Here is a 26956-nt window from a genome sequence, read left to right as displayed (position 1 = left end):
CAATTTACCTGGGATATAATTATGGGAGTGCACCCCAATATACCTGGGATATAATTATGGGACTGTACACCAGTGTAGCTGGGATATAATTATGGGACTGTACACCAGTTTAGCTGGGATATAATTATGGAACTGTAGCCCAATATACCTGGGATATAATTATGGGGCTGTACCTAATTTAACTGGGATATTATGGAACTGCTCCCCAATATACCTATGGTATAATTATTGGACTGTACCCCAATATACCTGGGATATAATTATGAGACTGTACCCCAATATATCTGAGATATAGTTATGGAACTGTACCCCAGTATACCTGGGATATAATTATGGGACTGTACCCCAATATACCTGGGATATAATTATGGGACTGTACACAAATGTAGCTGGGATATAATTATGGGACTGTACCCCAATATATCTGGGATATAATTATGGAACTGTAGCCCAATATACCTGGGATATAATTATGGGACTGTACCACAATATACCTGGGATATAATTATGGGGCTGTACCTAATTTACCTGGGTTATTATGGAACTGCTGCCCAATATACCTGTGGTATAATTATTGGACTGTACACCAATATACCTGGGATATAATTATGGGACTGTACCCCAATATATCTGAGATACAGTTATGGAACTGTACACCAGTATACCTGGGATATAATTATGGGACTGTACCCCAATATACTTGGGATATAATTATGCGACTATACCCCAATATACCTGGCATATAATTATGGGACTGTACCCCAATATATCTGGGATATAATTATGGAACTGTACCCCAGTATACCTGGGATATAATTATGGGACTGTACCCCAGTATACCTAGGATATAATTATGGGACTGTACCCCAATATACCTGGGATATAATTATGGGATTTTACCCCAATACACCTGTGGTATAATTATGGGACTATACCCCAATATACCTGGGATATAATTATGGGACTGTAGCCCAATTTACCTGGGATATAATTGTGGGACTGCACCCCAATATAGCTGGGATATAATTATGGGACTGTACCCCAATATACCTGGGATATAATTATGGGACTTTACCCCAATACACCTGTGGTATAATTATGGGACTATACCCCAATATACCTGGGATATAATTATGGGACTGTAGCCCAATTTACCTGGGATATAATTATGGGACTGCACCCCAATATAGCTGGGATATAATTATGGGACTGTACCCCAATATACCTGGGATATAATTATGGGACTTTACCCCAATACACCTGTGGTATAATTATGGGACTATACCCCAATATACCTGGGATATAATTATGGGACTGTAGCCCAAATTAACTGGGATATAATTATGGGATTGCACCCCAATATAGCTGGGATATAATTATGGGACTATACCCCAAAATACCTGGGATATAATTATGGGACTGTAGCCCAATTTACCTGGGATATAATTATGGGACTGCACCCCAATATACCTGGGATATAATTATGGGACTGTACACCAGTGTAGCTGGGATATAATTATGGGACTGTACCCCAATATATCTGGGATATAATTATGGAACTGTAGCCCAATATACCTGGGATATAATCATGGGACTTTACCCCAATATACCTGGGATATAATTATGGGGCTGTACCCAGTTTACCTGGGATATTATGGAACTGCTCCCCAATATACCTGTGGTATAATTATGGGACTGTACCCCAATATACCTGGGATATAATTTTGGGACAGTACACCAATATACTTGGCATATAATTATGGGATTGTACCCCAATATACCTGGGATATAATTGAGAACCTGTACCCCGGTATATCTGGGGTATAATTATTGGACTGTACCCTAATATACCTGGGATATAATTATGGGACTGTACCCCAATATAACTGGGATATAATTATGGGACTGTACCCAAATATACCTGGGATATAATTATGGGACTGTACCCCAATATACCTGGGATATAATTTTGGGACTTTATCCCAATACACCTGTGGTATAATTATGGGACTATACCCCAATATACCTGGGATATAATTATGGGACTGTAGCCCAATTTACCTGGGATATAATTATGGGAGTGCACCCCAATATACCTGGGATATAATTATGGGACTGTACACCAGTGTAGCTGGGATATAATTATGGGACTGTACACCAGTTTAGCTGGGATATAATTATGGAACTGTAGCCCAATATACCTGGGATATAATTATGAGACTGTACCCCAATATATCTGAGATATAGTTATGGAACTGTACCCCAGTATACCTGGGATATAATTATGGGACTGTACCCCAATATACCTGGGATATAATTATGGGACTGTACACCAGTGTAGCTGGGATATAATTATGGGACTGTACCCCAATATATCTGGGATATAATTATGGAACTGTAGCCCAATATACCTGGGATATAATTATGGGACTGTCCCACAATATACCTGGGATATAATTATGGGGCTGTACCTAATTTACCTGGGTTATTATGGAACTGCTGCCCAATATACCTGTGGTATAATTATTGGACTGTACACCAATATACCTGGGATATAATTATGGGACTGTACCCCAATATATCTGAGATACAGTTATGGAACTGTACACCAGTATACCTGGGATATAATTATGGGACTGTACCCCAATATACTTGGGATATAATTATGCGACTATACCCCAATATACCTGGCATATAATTATGGGACTGTACCCCAATATATCTGGGATATAATTATGGAACTGTACCCCAGTACACCTGGGATATAATTATGGGACTGTACCCCAGTATACCTAGGATATAATTATGGGACTGTACCCCAATATACCTGGGATATAATTATGGGATTTTACCCCAATACACCTGTGGTATAATTATGGGACTATACCCCAATATACCTGGGATATAATTATGGGACTGTAGCCCAATTTACCTGGGATATAATTGTGGGACTGCACCCCAATATAGCTGGGATATAATTATGGGACTGTACCCCAATATACCTGGGATATAATTATGGGACTTTACCCCAATACACCTGTGGTATAATTATGGGACTATACCCCAATATACCTGGGATATAATTATGGGACTGTAGCCCAATTTACCTGGGATATAATTATGGGACTGCACCCCAATATAGCTGGGATATAATTATGGGACTGTACCCCAATATACCTGGGATATAATTATGGGACTTTACCCCAATACACCTGTGGTATAATTATGGGACTATACCCCAATATACCTGGGATATAATTATGGGACTGTAGCCCAAATTAACTGGGATATAATTATGGGATTGCACCCCAATATAGCTGGGATATAATTATGGGACTATACCCCAAAATACCTGGGATATAATTATGGGACTGTAGCCCAATTTACCTGGGATATAATTATGGGACTGCACCCCAATATACCTGGGATATAATTATGGGACTGTACACCAGTGTAGCTGGGATATAATTATGGGACTGTACCCCAATATATCTGGGATATAATTATGGAACTGTAGCCCAATATACCTGGGATATAATCATGGGACTTTACCCCAATATACCTGGGATATAATTATGGGGCTGTACCCAGTTTACCTGGGATATTATGGAACTGCTCCCCAATATACCTGTGGTATAATTATGGGACTGTACCCCAATATACCTGGGATATAATTTTGGGACAGTACACCAATATACTTGGCATATAATTATGGGATTGTACCCCAATATACCTGGGATATAATTGAGAACCTGTACCCCGGTATATCTGGGGTATAATTATTGGACTGTACCCTAATATACCTGGGATATAATTATGGGACTGTACCCCAATATAACTGGGATATAATTATGGGACTGTACCCAAATATACCTGGGATATAATTATGGGACTGTACCCCAATATACCTGGGATATAATTTTGGGACTTTATCCCAATACACCTGTGGTATAATTATGGGACTATACCCCAATATACCTGGGATATAATTATGGGACTGTAGCCCAATTTACCTGGGATATAATTATGGGAGTGCACCCCAATATACCTGGGATATAATTATGGGACTGTACACCAGTGTAGCTGGGATATAATTATGGGACTGTACACCAGTTTAGCTGGGATATAATTATGGAACTGTAGCCCAATATACCTGGGATATAATTATGAGACTGTACCCCAATATATCTGAGATATAGTTATGGAACTGTACCCCAGTATACCTGGGATATAATTATGGGACTGTACCCCAATATACCTGGGATATAATTATGGGACTGTACACCAGTGTAGCTGGGATATAATTATGGGACTGTACCCCAATATATCTGGGATATAATTATGGAACTGTAGCCCAATATACCTGGGATATAATTATGGGACTGTCCCACAATATACCTGGGATATAATTATGGGGCTGTACCTAATTTACCTGGGTTATTATGGAACTGCTGCCCAATATACCTGTGGTATAATTATTGGACTGTACACCAATATACCTGGGATATAATTATGGGACTGTACCCCAATATATCTGAGATACAGTTATGGAACTGTACACCAGTATACCTGGGATATAATTATGGGACTGTACCCCAATATACTTGGGATATAATTATGCGACTATACCCCAATATACCTGGCATATAATTATGGGACTGTACCCCAATATATCTGGGATATAATTATGGAACTGTACCCCAGTATACCTGGGATATAATTATGGGACGGTACCCCAGTATACCTAGGATATAATTATGGGACTGTACCCCAATATACCTGGGATATAATTATGGGATTTTACCCCAATACACCTGTGGTATAATTATGGGACTATACCCCAATATACCTGGGATATAATTATGGGACTGTAGCCCAATTTACCTGGGATATAATTGTGGGACTGCACCCCAATATAGCTGGGATATAATTATGGGACTGTACCCCAATATACCTGGGATATAATTATGGGACTTTACCCCAATACACCTGTGGTATAATTATGGGACTATACCCCAATATACCTGGGATATAATTATGGGACTGTAGCCCAATTTACCTGGGATATAATTATGGGACTGCACCCCAATATAGCTGGGATATAATTATGGGACTGTACCCCAATATACCTGGGATATAATTATGGGACTTTACCCCAATACACCTGTGGTATAATTATGGGACTATACCCCAATATACCTGGGATATAATTATGGGACTGTAGCCCAATTTACCTGGGATATAATTATGGGACTGCACCCCAATATACCTGGGATATAATTATGGGACTGTACACCAGTTTAGCTGGGATATAATTATGGGACTGTACCCCAATATATCTGGGATATAATTATGGAACTGTAGCCCAATATACCTGGGATATAATCATGGGACTGTACCCCAGTATACCTGGGATATAATTATGGGGCTGTACCCAGTTTACCTGGGATATTATGGAACTGCTCCCCAATATACCTGTGGTATAATTATGGGACTGTACCCCAATATACCTGGGATATAATTTTGGGACAGTACACCAATATACTTGGCATATAATTATGGGATTGTACCCCAATATACCTGGGATATAATTGAGAACCTGTACCCCGGTATATCTGGGGTATAATTATTGGACTGTACCCTAATATACCTGGGATATAATTATGGGACTGTACCCCAATATAACTGGATATAATTATGGGACTGTACCCAAATATACCTGGGATATAATTATGGGACTTTACCCCAATATACCTGGGATATAATTATGGGACTTTATCCCAATACACCTGTGGTATAATTATGGGACTATACCCCAATATACCTGGGATATAATTATGGGACTGTAGCCCAATTTACCTGGGATATAATTATGGGAGTGCACCCCAATATACCTGGGATATAATTATGGGACTGTACACCAGTGTAGCTGGGATATAATTATGGGACTGTACACCAGTTTAGCTGGGATATAATTATGGAACTGTAGCCCAATATACCTGGGATATAATTATGGGGCTGTACCTAATTTACCTGGGATATTATGGAACTGCTCCCCAATATACCTATGGTATAATTATTGGACTGTACCCCAATATACCTGGGATATAATTATGAGACTGTACCCCAATATATCTGAGATATAGTTATGGAACTGTACCCCAGTATACCTGGGATATAATTATGGGACTGTACCCCAATATACCTGGGATATAATTATGGGACTGTACACCAGTGTAGCTGGGATATAATTATGGGACTGTACCCCAATATATCTGGGATATAATTATGGAACTGTAGCCCAATATACCTGGGATATAATTATGGGACTGTACCACAATATACCTGGGATATAATTATGGGGCTGTACCTAATTTACCTGGGTTATTATGGAACTGCTGCCCAATATACCTGTGGTATAATTATTGGACTGTACACCAATATACCTGGGATATAATTATGGGACTGTACCCCAATATATCTGAGATACAGTTATGGAACTGTACACCAGTATACCTGGGATATAATTATGGGACTGTACCCCAATATACTTGGGATATAATTATGCGACTATACCCCAATATACCTGGCATATAATTATGGGACTGTACCCCAATATATCTGGGATATAATTATGGAACTGTACCCCAGTATACCTGGGATATAATTATGGGACTGTACCCCAGTATACCTAGGATATAATTATGGGACTGTACCCCAATATACCTGGGATATAATTATGGGATTTTACCCCAATACACCTGTGGTATAATTATGGGACTATACCCCAATATACCTGGGATATAATTATGGGACTGTAGCCCAATTTACCTGGGATATAATTGTGGGACTGCACCCCAATATAGCTGGGATATAATTATGGGACTGTACCCCAATATACCTGGGATATAATTATGGGACTTTACCCCAATACACCTGTGGTATAATTATGGGACTATACCCCAATATACCTGGGATATAATTATGGGACTGTAGCCCAATTTACCTGGGATATAATTATGGGACTGCACCCCAATATAGCTGGGATATAATTATGGGACTGTACCCCAATATACCTGGGATATAATTATGGGACTTTACCCCAATACACCTGTGGTATAATTATGGGACTATACCCCAATATACCTGGGATATAATTATGGGACTGTAGCCCAAATTAACTGGGATATAATTATGGGACTGCACCCCAATATAGCTGGGATATAATTATGGGACTGTACCCCAATATACCTGGGATATAATGATGGGACTATACCCCAAAATACCTGGGATATAATTATGGGACTGTAGCCCAATATAGCTGGGATATAATTATGGGACTGCACCCCAATATACCTGGGATATAATTATGGGACTGTACCCCAATATAACTGCGATATACTTATGGGACTGTACCCAAATATAGCTGGGATATAATTATGGGACTTTACCCCAATATAACTGGGATATAATTATGGGACTATACCCCAAAATACCTGGGATATAATTATGGGACTGTAGCCCAATTTACCTGGGATATAATTATGGGACTGCACCCCAATATACCTGGGATATAATTATGGGACTGTACACCAGTGTAGCTGGGATATAATTATGGGACTGTACCCCAATATATCTGGGATATAATTATGGAACTGTAGCCCAATATACCTGGGATATAATCATGGGACTGTACCCCAATATACCTGGGATATAATTATGGGGCTGTACCCAGTTTACCTGGGATATTATGGAACTGCTCCCCAATATACCTGTGGTATAATTATGGGACTGTACCCCAATATACCTGGGATATAATTTTGGGACAGTACACCAATATACTTGGCATATAATTATGGGATTGTACCCCAATATACCTGGGATATAATTGAGAACCTGTACCCCGGTATATCTGGGGTATAATTATTGGACTGTACCCTAATATACCTGGGATATAATTATGGGACTGTACCCCAATATAACTGGGATATAATTATGGGACTGTACCCAAATATACCTGGGATATAATTATGGGACTTTACCCCAATATACCTGGGATATAATTATGGGACTTTATCCCAATACACCTGTGGTATAATTATGGGACTGTTGCCCAAATTAACTGGGATATAATTATGGGAGTGCACCCCAATATACCTGGGATATAATTATGGGACTGTACACCAATATACCTGGGTTATAATTATGGGACTGTTGCCCAAATTAACTGGGATATAATTATGGGACTGCACCCCAATACACCTGTGGTATAATTATGGGACTGTAGCCCAATTTACCTGGGATATAATTATGGGAGTGCACCCCAATATACCTGGGATATAATTATGGGACTGTACACCAGTGTAGCTGGGATATAATTATGGGACTGTACACCAGTTTAGCTGGGATATAATTATTGAACAGTAGCCCAATATACCTGGGATATAATTATGGGACTGTAACACAATATACCTGCGATATAATTATGGGGCTGTACCTAATTTACCTGGGATATTATGGAACTGCTCCCCAATATAGCTGTGGTATAATTATTGGACTGTACCCCAATATACCTGGGATATAATTATGAGACTGTACCACAATATATCTGAGATATAGTTATGGAACTGTACCCCAGTATACCTGGGATATAATTATGGGACTGTACCCCAATATACCTGGGATATAATTATGGAACTGTACACCAGTGTAGCTGGGATATAATTATGGGACTGTACCCCAATATATCTGGGATATAATTATGGAACTGTAGCCCAATATACCTGGGATATAATTATGGGACTGTACCACAATATACCTGGGATATAATTATGGGGCTGTACCAATTTACCTGGGTTATTATGGAACTGCTGCCCAATATACCTGTGGTATAATTATTGGACTGTACCCAATATACCTGGGATATAATTATGGGACTGTACCCCAATATATCTGAGATACAGTTATGGAACTGTACCCCAGTATACCTGGGATATAATTATGGGACTGTACCCTAATATACTTGGGATATAATTATGCGACTATACCCCAATATACCTGGCATATAATTATGGGACTGTACCCCAATATATCTGGGATATAATTATGGAACTGTACCCCAGTATACCTGGGATATAATTATGGGACTGTACCCCAGTATACCTAGGATATAATTATGGGACTGTACCCCAATATACCTGGGATATAATTATGGGACTTTACCCCAATACACCTGTGGTATAATTATGGGACTATACCCCAATATACCTGGGATATAATTATGGGACTGTAGCCCAATTTACCTGGGATATAATTATGGGACTGCACCCCAATATAGCTGGGATATAATTATGGACTGTACACCAGTGTAGCTGGGATATAATTATGGGACTGTACCCCAATATATCTGGGATATAATTATGGAACTGTAGCCCAATATAGCTGGGATATAATTATGGGACGGTACCACAATATACCTGGGATATAATTATGGGGCTGTACCTAATTTACCTGGGATATTATGGAACTGCTCCCCAATATACCTGTGGTATAATTATTGGACTGTACCCCAATATACCTGGGATATAATTATGGGACTGTACCCCAATATATCTGAGATACAGTTATGGAACTGTATCCAATATATCAGAGATATAGTTATGGAACTGTACCCCAATATACCTGGGGTATAATTATGGGACTGTACCCCAATATACCTGGGATATAATTATGGGACTGTACCCCAATATACCTGGGATATTATGGAAAATTACCCCAATATACCTAGGATATAATTATGGGACTGTACCCCAGTATACCTGGGATATAATTATGGAACTGTACCCCAATATACCTGGGGTATAATTATGGGACTGTACCCCAATATACCTGGGATATAATTATGGGACTGTACCCCAATATACCTGGGATATTATGGAAAATTACCCCAATATACCTGGGATATAATTATGGAACTGTACCCCAATATACCTGGGATATAATTATTGGACTGTACCCCAATATACCTGGGATATAATTATGGGACTGTACCCCAGTAGACCTGGGATATAATTATGCGACTATACCCCAATATACCTGGCATATAATTATGGGACTGTACCCCAATATATTTGAGATATAGTTATGGAACTGTACCCCAGTATACCTGGGATATAATTATGGGACTGTACCCCAGTATACCTGGGATATAATTATGCGACTATACCCCAATATACCTGGCATATAATTATGGGACTGTACCCCAATATACCTGGGATATAATTATGGGACTGTACCCCGATATGTCTGGGATATAATTATGGGTCAGTACCCCAATATACCTGGGATCTAATTATGGGACTGTACCCCAATATGTCTGGGATATAATTATGGGACTGTACCCCAATATACCTGGTATATAATTATGGGACTGTACCCCAATATACCCGGGATATAATTATGGGACTGTATCCCAATATGTCTGGGATATAATTATGGGACTGTACCCCAGTATAGCTGGGAAATAATTATGGAACTGTACCCCAATATACCTGTGATATTATGGGACTTTACCCCAATATACCTGGGATATTATGGGACTGTACCCCAATATACCTGGGATATAATTATGGGACTGTATCCCAATATACCTGTGATATTACTGGACTGTATCCCAATATACCCAGGATATAATTATGGGACTGTACCCCAATATACCTGGGATATTATAGGACTGTACCCCTATATACTTTGGATATTATGGGACTGCACCCCAATATACCTGGGATATAATTATGGGACTGTACACCAGTGTAGCTGGGATATAATTATGGGACTGTACCCCAATATATCTGGGATATAATTATGGAACTGTAGCCCAATATACCTGGGATATAATTATGGGACTGTACCACAATATACCTGGGATATAATTATGGGGCTGTACCTAATTTACCTGGGTTATTATGGAACTGCTGCCCAATATACCTGTGGTATAATTATTGGACTGTACCCCAATATAGCTGGGATATAATTATGGGACTGTACCCCAATATATCTGAGATACAGTTATGGAACTGTACCCCAGTATACCTGGGATATAATTATGGGACTGTACCCTAATATACTTGGGATATAATTATGCGACTATACCCCAATATACCTGGCATATAATTATGGGACTGTACCCCAATATATCTGGGATATAATTATGGAACTGTACCCCAGTATACCTGGGATATAATTATGGGACTGTACCCCTGTATACCTAGGATATAATTATGGGACTGTACCCCAATATACCTGGGATATAATTATGGGACTTTACCCCAATACACCTGTGGTATAATTATGGGACTATACCCCAATATACCTGGGATATAATTATGGGACTGTAGCCCAATTTACCTGGGATATAATTATGGGACTGCACCCCAATATAGCTGGGATATAATTATGGACTGTACACCAGTGTAGCTGGGATATAATTATGGGACTGTACCCCAATATATCTGGGATATAATTATGGAACTGTAGCCCAATATAGCTGGGATATAATTATGGGACGGTACCACAATATACCTGGGATATAATTATGGGGCTGTACCTAATTTACCTGGGATATTATGGAACTGCTCCCCAATATATCTGTGGTATAATTATTGGACTGTACCCCAATATACCTGGGATATAATTATGGGACTGTACCCCAATATATCTGAGATACAGTTATGGAACTGTACCCCAGTATACCTGGGATATAATTATGGGACTGTACCCCAGTATACCTGGGATATAATTATGGGACAATTCCCCAATATACCTGGGATATAATTATGGGACTGTACCCCAATATATCAGAGATATAGTTATGGAACTGTACCCCAATATACCTGGGATATTATGGAAAATTACCCCAATATACCTAGGATATAATTATGGGACTGTACCCCAGTATACCTGGGATATAATTATGGAACTGTACCCCAATATACCTGGGATATAACTATGGGACTGTACCCCAATATACCTGGGATATAATTATGGGACTGTACCCCAATATACCTGGGATATAATTATGGCACTGTACCCCAATATACTTGGGATATAATTATGGGACTGCACCCCAATATACCTGGGGTATAATTTTGGGACTGTACACCAATATACTTGGCATATAATTATGGGACTGTACCCCAATATACCTGGGATATAATTGAGAACCTGTACCCCAGTATATCTGGAGTATAATTATTGGACTGTACCCTAATATACCTGGGATATAATTATGGGACTGTACCCCAATATAACTGGGATATAATTATGGGACTGTACCCAAATATACCTGGGATATAATTATGGGACTTTACCCCAATATAACTGGGATATAATTATGGGACTATACCCCAATATACCTGGGATATAATTATGGGACTGTAGCCCAATTTACCTGGGATATAATTATGGGACTGCACCCCAATATACCTGGGATATAATTATGGGACTGTACACCAGTGTAGCTGGGATATAATTATGGGACTGTACCCCAATATATCTGGGATATAATTATGGAACTGTACCCCAATATACCTGGGATATAATTATGGGACTGTAGCCGAATTTACCTGGGATATAATTATGGGAGTGCACCCCAATATACCTGGGATATAATTATGGGACTGTACACCAGTGTAGCTGGGATATAATTATGGGACTGTACACCAGTGTAGCTGGGATATAATTATGGAACTGTAGCCCAATATACCTGGGATATAATTATGGGACTGTAACACAATATACCTGGGATATAATTATGGGGCTGTACCTAATTTACCTGGGATATTGTGGAACTGCTCCCCAATATACCTGTGGTATAATTATTGGACTGTACCCCAATATACCTGGGATATAATTATGAGACTGTACCCCAATATATCTGAGATATAGTTATGGAACTGTACCCCAGTATACCTGGGATATAATTATGGGACTGTACCCCAATATACCTGGGATATAATTGTGGGACTGTACCCCAGTATACCTAGAATATAATTATGGGACTGTACCCCAATATACCTGGGATATAATTATGGGACTTTACCCCAATACACCTGTGCTATAATTATGGGACTATACCCCAATATACCAGGGATATAATTATGGGACTGTAGCCCAATTTACCTGGGATATAATTATGGGACTGCACCCCAATATTGCTGGGATATAATTATGGGACTGTACCCCAATATATCTGGGATATAATTATGGAACTGCAGCCCAATATACCTGGGATATAATTATGGGACGGTACCACAATATACCTGGGATATAATTATGGGGCTGTACCTAATTTACCTGGGATATTATGGAACTGCTCCCCAATATACCTGTGATATAATTATTGGACTGTACCCCAATATACCTGGGATATAATTATGGGACTGTACCCCAATATATCTGAGATACAGTTATGGAACTGTACCCCAGTATACCTGGGATATAATTATGGGACTGTACCCCAGTATACCTGGGATATAATTATGCGACTATACCCCAATATACCTGGCACATAATTAAGGGACTGTACCCCAATATATCTGAGACATAGTTATGGAACTGTAGCCCAATATACCTGGGGTATAATTATGGGACTGTACCCCAATATACCTGGGATATAATTATGGGACTGCACCCCAATATACCTGGGATATAATTATGGGACTGAACCCCAATATACCCGGGATATAATTATGGGACTGTACCCCAATATAGCTGGGACATAATTATGGGACTGTACCCCAATATAACTGGGACATAAATTATGGGACTGTACTCCAATATACCTGGGATAGAATTATGGGACTGTACCCCAATATTTCTGGGGTAAAATTATGGGACTGCACCCCGGTATACCTGGGATATAATTATGGAACTGTACCCCAATATACCTGGGATATTATGGAAAATTACCCCAATATACCTAGGATATAATTATGGGACTGTACCCCAGTATACCTGGGATATAATTATGGAACTGTACACCAATATACCTGGGATATAATTATGGGACTGTACCCCAATATACCTGGGATATAATTATGGGACTGTAACCCAATATACCTGGGATATAATTATGGAACTGTACCCCAGGATACCTGGGATATTATGGAAAATTACCCCGATATACCTGTGATATAATTATGGGACTGCACCCCAGATACCTGGGGTATAATTTTGGGACTGTACACCAATATACTTGGCATATAATTATGGGACTGTACCCCAATATACCTGGGATGTAATTGAGAACCTGTACCCCAGTATATCGGGGGAATAATTATTGGACTGTACCCTAATATGCCTGGGATATAATTATGGGACTGTACCCCAATATAACTGGGATATAATTATGGGACTGTACCCCAATATATCTGGAAAATAATTATGGAACTGTACCCCAGTATACCTGGGATATAATTATGGGACTGTACCCCAGTATACCTGGGATATAATTATGGGACTGTACCCCAGTATACCTGGGATATAATTATGGGACTGTACCCCAGTATACCTGGGATATAATTATGGGACTGTACTCCAATATACCTGTGGTATAATTATGGGACTATACCCCAATATACCTGGGATATAATAATGGGACTGTAGCCCAATTTACCTGGGATATAATTATGGGACTGCACCTCAATATACCTGGGATGTAATTATGGGACTGTACACCAGTGAAGCTGGGATATAATTATGGGACTGTACCCCAATATATCTGGGATATAATTATGGAACTGTAGCCCAATATACCTGGGATATAATTATGGGACTGTACCACAATATACATGGGATATAATTATGGGGCTGTACCTAATTTACCTGGGATATTATGGAACTGCTCCCCAATATACCTGTGGTATAATTATTGGACTGTACCCCAATATACCTGGGATATAATTATGGGACTGTACCCCAGTAGACCTGGGATATAATTATGCGACTATACCCCAATATACCGGGCATATAATTATGGGACTGTACCCCAATATATTTGAGATATAGTTATGGAACTGTACCCCAGTATACCTGGGATATAATTATGGGACTGTACCCCAGTATACCTGGGATATAATTATGCGACTATACCCCAATATACCTGGCATATAATTATGGGACTGTACCCCAATATACCTGGGATATAATTATGGGACTGTACCCCGATATGTCTGGGATATAATTATGGGTCTGTACCCCAATATACCTGGGATCTAATTATGGGACTGTACCCCAATATGTCTGGGATATAATTATGGGACTGTACCCCAATATACCTGGTATATAATTATGGGACTGTACCCCAATATACCCGGGATATAATTATGGGACTGTATCCCAATATGTCTGGGATATAATTATGGGACTGTACCCCAGTATAGCTGGGATATAATTATGGAACTGTACCCCAATATACCTGTGATATTATGGGACTTTACCCCAATATACCTGGGATATTATGGGACTGTACCCCAATATACCTGGGATATAATTATGGGACTGTATCCCAATATACCTGTGATATTACGGGACTGTATCCCAATATACCCAGGATATAATTATGGGACTGTACCCCAATATACCTGGGATATTATAGGACTGTACCCCAATATACTTTGGATATTATGGGACTGCACCCCAATATACCTGGGATATTATGGGACTGTATCCCAATATACCTGGGATATTATGAGACTGCACCCCAATATACCTGGGATATAATTATGGGACTGTACCCCAATATACCTGGGGTATAATTATGGGACTGTACCCCAATATACCTGGGATATAATTATGGGACTGTACCCCAATATACCAGGGATATAATTATGGGACTGTACCCCAATATATCTGTGATATTATGGGACTGTACCCCAATATACCTGGGATATTATGGGACTGTACCCCAATATACCTGGGATATAATTATGGGACTGTACCCCAGTATACCTGGGATATAATTATGGGACTGTACCCCAATATATCTGGGATATAATTATGGAACTGTACCCCAGTATACCTGGGATATAATTATGGGACTGTACCCCAGTATACCTAGGATATAATTATGGGACTGTACCCCAATATACCTGGGATATAATTATGGGACTTTACCCCAATACGCCTGTGGTATAATTATGGGACTATACCCCAATATACCTGGGATATAATTATGGGACTGTAGCCCAATTTACCTGGGATATAATTATGGGACTGCACCCCAATATAGCTGGGATATAATTATGGACTGTACACCAGTGTAGCTGGGATATAATTATGGGACTGTACTCCAATATATCTGGGATATAATTATGGAACTGTAGCCCAATATATCTGAGATACAGTTATGGAACTGTACCCCAGTATACCTGGGATATAATTATGGGACTGTACCCCAGTATACCTGGGATATAATTATGGGACAATTCCCCAATATACCTGGGATATAATTATGGGACTGTACCACAATATATCAGAGATATAGTTATGGAACTGTACCCCAATATACCTGGGATATTATGGAAAATTACCCCAATATACCTAGGATATAATTATGGGACTGTACCCCAATATACCTGGGATATAATTATGGGACTGTACCCCAATATACCTGGGATATAATTATGGCACTGTACCCCAATATACTTGGGATATAATTATGGGACTGCACCCCAATATACCTGGGGTATAATTTTGGGACTGTACACCAATATACTTGGCATATAATTTTGGGACTGTACCCCAATATACCTGGGATATAATTGAGAACCAGTACCCCAGTATATCTGGAGTATAATTATTGGACTGTTCCCTAATATACCTGGGATATAATTATGGGACTGTACCCCAATATAACTGGGATATAATTATGGGACTGTACCCAAATATACCTGGGATATAATTATGGGACTTTACCCCAATATAACTGGGATATAATTATGGGACTATACCCCAATATACCTGGGATATAATTATGGGACTGTAGCCCAATTTACCTGGGATATAATTATGGGACTGCACCCCAATATACCTGGGATATAATTATGGGACTGTACACCAGTGTAGCTGGGATATAATTATGGGACTGTACCCCAATATATCTGGGATATAATTATGGAACTGTGCCCCAATATACCTGGGATATAATTATGGGACTGTAGCCGAATTTACCTGGGATATAATTATGGGAGTGCACCCCAATATACCTGGGATATAATTATGGGACTGTACACCAGTGTAGCTGGGATATAATTATGGGACTGTACACCAGTGTAGCTGGGATATAATTATGGAACTGTAGCCCAATATACCTGGGATATAATTATGGGACTGTAACACAATATACCTGGGATATAATTATGGGGCTGTACCTAATTTACCTGGGATATTATGGAACTGCTCCCCAATATACCTGTGGTATAATTATTGGACTGTACCCCAATATACCTGGGATATAATTATGAGACTGTACCCCAATATATCTGAGATATAGTTATGGAACTGTACCCCAGTATACCTGGGATATAATTATGGGACTGTACCCCAATATACCTGGGATATAATTGTGGGACTGTACCCCAGTATACCTAGGATATAATTATGGGACTGTTCCCCAATATACCTGGGATATAATTATGGGACTTTACCCCAATACACCTGTGCTATAATTATGGGACTATACCCCAATATACCAGGGATATAATTATGGGACTGTAGCCCAATTTACCTGGGATATAATTATGGGACTGCACCCCAATATAGCTGGGATATAATTATGGGACTGTACCCCAATATATCTGGGATATAATTATGGAACTGCAGCCCAATATACCTGGGATATAATTATGGGACGGTACCACAATATACCTGGGATATAATTATGGGGCTGGACCTAATTTACCTGGGATATTATGGAACTGCTCCCCAATATACCTGTGATATAATTATTGGACTGTACCCCAATATACCTGGGATATAATTATGGGACTGTACCCCAATATATCTGAGATACAGTTATGGAACTGTACCCCAGTATACCTGGGATATAATTATGGGACTGTACCCCAGTATACCTGGGATATAATTATGCGACTATACCCCAATATACCTGGCATATAATTAAGGGACTGTACCCCAATATATCTGAGACATAGTTATGGAACTGTAGCCCAATATACCTGGGGTATAATTATGGGACTGTACCCCAATATACCTGGGATATAATTATGGGACTGCACCCCAATATACCTGGGATATAATTATGGGACTGCACCCCAATATACCCGGGATATAATTATGGGACTGTACCCCAATATAGCTGGGACATAATTATGGGACTGTACCCCAATATAACTGGGACATAAATTATGGGACTGTACTCCAATATACCTGGGATAGAATTATGGGACTGTACCCCAATATGTCTGGGGTATAATTATGGGACTGTACCCCAATATACCCGGGATATAATTATGGGACTGTACCCCAATATGTCTGGGATATAATTATGGGACTGTACCCCAGTATAGCTGGGATATAATTATGGAACTGTACCCCAATATACCTGTGATATTATGGGACTGTACCCCAATATACTTGGGATATTATGGGACTGTACCCCAATATACCTGGGATATAATTATGGGACTGTATCCCAATATACCTGTGATATTACGGGACTGTATCCCAATATACCCGGGATATAATTATGGGACTGTACCCCAATATATCTGGGATATTATGGGACTGTACCCCAATATACTTTGGATATTATGGGACTGCACCCCAATATACCTGGGATATTATGGGACTGTATCCCAATATACCTGGGATATTATGAGACTGCATCCCAATATACCTGGGATATAATTATGGGACTGTACCCCAATATACCTGGGATGTAATTATGGGACTGTACCCCAATATAGCAGGGATATAATTATGGGACTGTACCCCAATATATCTGTGATATTATGGGACTGTACCCCAAATTCGTGGGATATTATGGGACTGTACCCCAATATACCTGGGATATAATTATGGGACTGTATCCCAATATACCTGTGATATTACGGGACTGTATCCCAATATACCCGGGATATAATTATGGGACTGTACCCCAATATACCTGGGATATTATGGGACTGTACCCCAATATACTTTGGATATTATGGGACTGCACCCCAATATACCTGGGATATTATGGAACTGTATCCCAATATACCTGGGATATTATGAGACTGCACCCCAATATACCTGGGATATAATTATGGGACTGTACCCCAATATACCTGGGATATAATTATGGGACTGTACCCCAATATACCTGGGGTATAATTATGGGACTGTACCCCAATATACCTGGGATATAATTATGGGACTGTACCCCAATATACCTGGGGTATAATTATGGGACTGTACCCCAATATACCTAGGATATAATTATGGGACTGTACCCCAGTATACCTGGGACATAATTATGGGACTGTACCCCAATATACCTGGGACATAAATTATGGAACTGTACCCCAATATACCTGGGATATAATTATGGGACTGTACCCCAATATGTCTGGGGTATAATTATGGGACTGCACCCCGGTATACCTGGGATATAATTATGGAACTGTACCTCAATATACCTGGGATATTATGGAAAATTACCCCAATATACCTAGGATATAATTATGGGACTGTACCCCAGTATACCTGGGATATAATTATGGAACTGTACCCCAATATACCTGGGATATAATTATGGGACTGTACCCCAATATACCTGGGATATAATTATGGCACTGTACCCCAATATACCTGGGATATAATTATGGGACTGCACCCCAATATACCTGGGGTATAATTTTGGGACTGTAAACCAATATACTTGGCATATAATTATGGGACTGTACCCCAATATACCTGGGATATAATTGAGAACCTGTACGCCAGTATATCTGGGGTATAATTATTGGACTGTACCCTAATATACCTGGGATATAATTATGGGACTGTATCCCAATATAACTGGGATATAATTATGGGACTGTACTCAAATATACCTGGGATATAATTATGGGACTTTACCCCAATATAACTGGGATATAATTATGGGACTATACCCCAATATACCTGGGATATAATTATGGGACTGTAGCCCAATTTACCTGGGATATAATTATGGGACTGCACCCCAATATACCTGGGATATAATTATGGGACTGTACACCAGTGTAGCTGGGATATAATTATGGGACTGTACCCCAATATATCTGGGATATAATTATGGAACTGTACCCCAATATACCTGGGATATAATTATGGGACTGTACCCCAATATACCTGGGATATACTTATGGGGCTCTACCCAGTTTACCTGGGACATTATGGAACTGCTCCCCAATATACCTGTGGTATAATTATGGGACTGTACCCCAATATACCTGGGATATAATTTTGGGACTGTACACCAATATACTTGGCATATAATTATGGGATTGTACCCCAATATACCTGGGATATAATTGAGAACCTGTACCCCAGTATATATGGGGTATAACTATTGGACTGTACCCTAATATACCTGGGATATAATTATGGGACTGTACCCCAATATAACTGGAATATAATTATGGGACTGTACCCAAAGATACCTGGGATATAATTATGGGACTGTAGCCCAATATACCTGGGATATAATTATGGGACTTTATCCCAATACACCTGTGGTATAATTATGGGACTATACCCCAATATACATGGGATATAATTATGGGACTGTAGCCCAATTTACCTGGGATATAATTATGGGAGTGCACCCCAATATACCTGGGATATAATTATGGGACTGTACACCAGTGTAGCTGGGATATAATTATGGGACTGTACACCAGTGTAGCTGGGATATAATTATGGAACTGTAGCCCAATATACCTGGGATATAATTATGGGACTGTACACCAGTGTAGCTGGGATATAATTATGGGACTGTACACCAGTGTAGCTGGGATATAATTATGGAACTGTAGCCCAATATACCTGGGATATAATTATGGGACTGTAGCCCAATTTACCTGGGATATAATTATGGGAGTGCACCCCAATATACCTGGGATATAATTATGGGACTGTACACCAGTGTAGCTGGGATATAATTATGGGACTGTACACCAGTGTAGCTGGGATATAATTATGGAACTGTAGCCCAATATACCTGGGATATAATTATGGGACTGTACACCAGTGTAGCTGGGATATAATTATGGGACTGTACACCAGTGTAGCTGGGATATAATTATGGAACTGTAGCCCAATATACCTGGGATATAATTATGGGACTGTAACACAATATACCTGCGATATAATTATGGGGCTGTACCTAATTTACCTGGGATATTATGGAACTGCTCCCCAATATAGCTGTGGTATAATTATTGGACTGTACCCCAATATACCTGGGATATAATTATGGGACTGTACCCCAATATACCTGGGATATAATTATGGGACTGTACACCAGTGTAGCTGGGATATAATTATGGGACTGTACCCCAATATATCTGAGATATAATTATGGAACTGTAGCCCAATATACCTGGGATATAATTATGGGACTGTACCACAATATACCTGGGATATAATTATGGGGCTGTACCTAATTTACCTGGGTTATTATGGAACTGCTGCCCAATATACCTGTGGTATAATTATTGGACTGTACCCCAATATACCTGGGATATAATTATGGGACTGTACCCCAATATATCTGAGATACAGTTATGGAACTGTACCCCAGTATACCTGGGATATAATTATGGGAATGTACCCCAATATACTTGGGATATAATTATGCGACTATACCCCAATATACCTGGCATATAATTATGGGACTGTACCCCAATATATCTGGGATATAATTATGGACCTGTACCCCAGTATACCTGGGATATAATTATGGGACTGTACCCCAATATACCTAGGATATAATTATGGGACTGTACCCCAATATACCTGGGATATAATTATGGGACTTTACCCCAATACACCTGTGGTATAATTATGGGACTATACCCCAATATACCTGGGATATAATTATGGGACTGTAGCCCAATTTACCTGGGATATAATTATGGGACTGCACCCCAATATAGCTGGGATATAATTATGGGACTGTACACCAGTGTAGCTGGGATATAATTATGGGACTGTACCCCAATATATCTGGGATATAATTATGGAACTGTAGCCCAATATACCTGGGATAAAATTATGGGACGGTACCACAATATACCTGGGATATAATTATGGGACTGTACCCCAATATATCTGAGATACAGTTATGGAACTGTACCCCAGTATACCTGGGATATAATTATGGGACTGTACCCCAGTATACCTGGGATATAATTATGCGACTATACCCCAATATACCTGGCATATCATTATGGGACTGTACCCCAATATATCTGAGATATAGTTATGGAACTGTACCCCAATATACCTGGGGTAGAATTATGGGACTGTACCCCAATATACCTGGGATATTATGGAAAATTACCCCAATATACCTAGGATATAATTATGGGACTTTACCCCAGTATACCTGGGATATAATTATGGAACTGTACCCCAATATACCTGGGATATAATTATGGGACTGTACCCCAATATACCTGGGATATAATTATGGGACTGTAACCCAATATACCTGGGATATAATTATGGAACTGTACCCCAGGATACCTGGGATATTATGGAAAATTACCCCGATATACCTGTGATATAATTATGGGACTGCACCCCAGATACCTGGGGTATAATTTTGGGACTGTACACCAATATACTTGGCATATAATTATGGGACTGTACCCCAATATACCTGGGATATAATTGAGAACCTGTACCCCAGTATATCTGGGGCATAATTATTGGACTGTACCCTAATATACCTGGGATATAATTATGGGACTGTACCCCAATATAACTAGGATATAATTATGGGACTGTACCCCAATATATCTGGGATATAATTATGGAACTGTAGCCCAATATACCTGGGATATAATTATGGGACTGTACCACAATATACCTTGGATATAATTATGGGGCTGTACCTAATTTGCCTGGGATATTATGGAACTGCTCCCCAATATACCTGTGGTATAATTATTGGACTGTACCCCAATATACCTGGGATATAATTATGGGACTGTACCCCAATATATCTGAGATATAGTTATGGAACTGTACCCCAGTATACCTGGGATATAATTATGGGACTGTACCCCAGTATACCTGGGATATAATTATGCGACTATACCCCAATATACCTGGCATATAATTATGGGACTGTACCCCAATATATTTGAGATATAGTTATGGAACTGTACCCCAGTATACCTGGGATATAATTATGGGGCTGTACCCCAGTATACCTGGGATATAATTATGCGACTATACCCCAATATACCTGGCATATAATTATGCGACTGTACCCCAATTTACCTGGGATATAATTATGGGACTGTACCCCGATATGTCTGGGATATAATTATGGGTCTGTACCCCAATATACCTGGGATCTAATTATGGGACTGTACCCCAATATGTCTGGGATATAATTATGGGACTGCACCCCAATATACCTGGTATATAATTATGGGACTGTACCCCAATATACCCGGGATATAATTATGGGACTGTACCCCAATATGTCTGGGATATAATTATGGGACTGTACCCCAGTATAGCTGGGATATTATGGGACTGTACCCCAATATACCTGGGATATAATTATGGGACTGTATCCCAATATACCTGTGATATTACGGGACTGTATCCCAATATACCCGGGATATAATTATGGGACTGTACCCCAATATACCTGGGATATTATGGGACTGTACCCCAATATACTTTGGATATTATGGGACTGCACCCCAATATACCTGGGATATTGTGGGACTTTATCCCAATATACCTGGGATATTATGAGACTGCACCCCAATATTCATGGGATATAATTATGGGACTGTACCCCAATATACCTGGGATATAATTATGGGACTGTACCCCAATATACCTGGGGTATAATTATGGGACTGTACCCCAATATACCTGGGATATAATTATGGAACTGTACCCCAGGATACCTGGGATATTATGGAAAATTACCCCAATATACCTGTGATATAATTATGGGACTGCACCCCAGATACCTGGGGTATAATTTTGGGACTGTACACCAATATACTTGGCATATAATTATGGGACTGTACCCCAATATACCTGGGATATAATTGAGAACCTGTACCCCAGTATATCTGGGGCATAATTATTGGACTGTACCCTAATATACCTGGGATATAATTATGGGACTGTACCCCAATATAACTGGGATATAATTATGGGACTGTACCCCAATATATCTGGGATATAATTATGGAACTGTACCCCAGTATACCTGGGATATAATTATGGGACTGTACCCCAGTATACCTGGGATATAATTATGGGACTGTACCCCAATATACCTGGGATATAATTATGGGACTGTACCCCAATACACCTGTGGTATAATTATGGGACTATACCCCAATATAACTGGGATATAATTATGGGACTGTAGCCCAATTTACCTGGGATATAATTATGGGACTGCACCTCAATATACCTGGGATATAATTATGGGACTGTACACCAGTGTAGCTGGGATATAATTATGGGACTGTACCCCAATATATCTGGGATATAATTATGGAACTGTAGCCCAATATACCTGGGATATAATTATGGGACTGTACCACAATATACCTGGGATATAATTATGGGGCTGTACCTAATTTACCTGGGATATTATGGAACTGCTCCCCAATATACCTGTGGTATAATTATTGTACTGTACCCCAATACACCTGGGATATAATTATGGGACTGTACCCCAATATACCTGGGGTATAATTATGGGACTGTACCCCAATATACCTGGGATATAATTATGGAACTGTACCCCAGGATACCTGGGATATTATGGAAAATTACCCCGATATACCTGTGATATAATTATGGGACTGCACCCCAGATACCTGGGGTATAATTTTGGGACTATACACCAATATACTTGGCATATAATTCTGGGACTGTACCCCAATATACCTGGGATATAATTGAGAACCTGTACCCCAGTATATCTGGGGCATAATTATTGGACTGTACCCTAATATACCTGGGATATAATTATGGGACTGTACCCCAATATAACTGGGATATAATTATGGGACTGTACCCCAATATATCTGGGATATAATTATGGAACTGTAACCCAGTATACCTGGGATATAATTATGGGACTGTACCCCAGTATACCTGGGATATAATTATGGGACTGTACCCCAATATACCTGGGATATAATTATGGGACTGTACCCCAATACACCTGTGGTATAATTATGGGACTATACCCCAATATACCTGGGATATAATTATGGGACTGTAGCCCAATTTACCTGGGATATAATTATGGGACTGCACCTCAATATACCTGGGATATAATTATGGGACTGTACACCAGTGTAGCTGGGATATAATTATGGGACTGTACCCCAATATATCTGGGATATAATTATGGAACTGTAGCCCAATATACCTGGGATATAATTATGGGACTGTACCACAATATACCTGGGATATAATTATGGGGCTGTACCTAATTTACCTGGGATATTATGGAACTGCTCCCCAATATACCTGTGGTATAATTATTGGACTGTACCCCAATATACATGGGATATAATTATGGGACTGTACCCCAATATATCTGAGATATAGTTATGGAACTGTACCCCAGTATACCTGGGATATAATTATGGGACTGTACCCCAGTATACCTGGGACATAATTATGCGACTATACCCCAATATACCTGGCATATAATTATGGGACTGTACCCCAATATATTTGAGATATAGTTATGGAACTGTACCCCAGTATACCTGGGATATAATTATGGGACTGTACCCCAGTATACCTGGGATATAATTATGCGACTATACCCCAATATACCTGGCATATAATTATGGGACTGTACCCCACTATTCCTGGGGTATAATTATGGGACTGTACCCCAATATACCTAGGATATAATTATGGGACTGTACCCCAGTATACCCAGGATATAATTATGGGACTGTATCCCAATATACCTGGGATATAATTGTGGGACTGCACCCCAATATACCTGGGATATAATTATGGGACTGCGCCCCAATATACCCGGGATATAACTATGGGACTGTACCCCAATATACCCGGGATATTATGGGACTGTACCCCAATATACCCGGGATACTATGGGACTGCACCCCAATATACCCGGGATATTATGGGACTGCACCCCGGTATAAGTGAGGGCTTCAGCAAAAGTCAACAGGAAATTGAAAAGGAGAAAAATACAATGTTCAAATGCTGTGAGGTTATGAAAACTTTAACTCCTGTCTGACTCAGGTTATTCCTTATTCGTGATGTATTGATAACCTGGGACCTCTCAAAATATTTATAGGTTTCACATCACAAAACTAAAGATTGACTTTGCCTTGGCCTCATATCATCAAAAGCAAAGCCATAAATTCTCACCTACAATTGTCGAGAGATTAGAGAAGGCAGAGTCAATTGTGTAGACAGAGGTAGAGTTATAGGAGGGAAGCTCAGTGAAGTTGTGGATTCTGAGCACTGAAGGAAGAGAAGCAAAGACACTGTGAGATGAAGAACAATGAGACAGGACATCAAGACATGGTGCTTACCACATCCACAACAGATCGCTGAGAGTGAAATTAAATGGCAAATACATTAAAACGTGCAAAGCTTTGTGACATTTGGTCACTGCATGACAACGTTTGGAGAATGT

At 39.5% G+C, this 26956-nt stretch overlaps 1 protein-coding gene across 1 annotated transcript in view; it reads right to left on the bottom strand.

Moving 5' to 3' along the window:
- Window positions 1–26956, bottom strand: part of adgrd1 (adhesion G protein-coupled receptor D1) — a 324527-nt gene that overhangs the window by 282657 nt on the left and 14914 nt on the right. The gene's annotated exons all lie outside the window — the stretch shown is intronic.

Source organism: Carcharodon carcharias, chromosome 13 (genome assembly GCF_017639515.1).
Source record: "Carcharodon carcharias isolate sCarCar2 chromosome 13, sCarCar2.pri, whole genome shotgun sequence".
Lineage (NCBI taxonomy): Eukaryota > Metazoa > Chordata > Chondrichthyes > Lamniformes > Lamnidae > Carcharodon > Carcharodon carcharias.
This window is presented reverse-complemented; position numbering and strand designations above follow the sequence as displayed.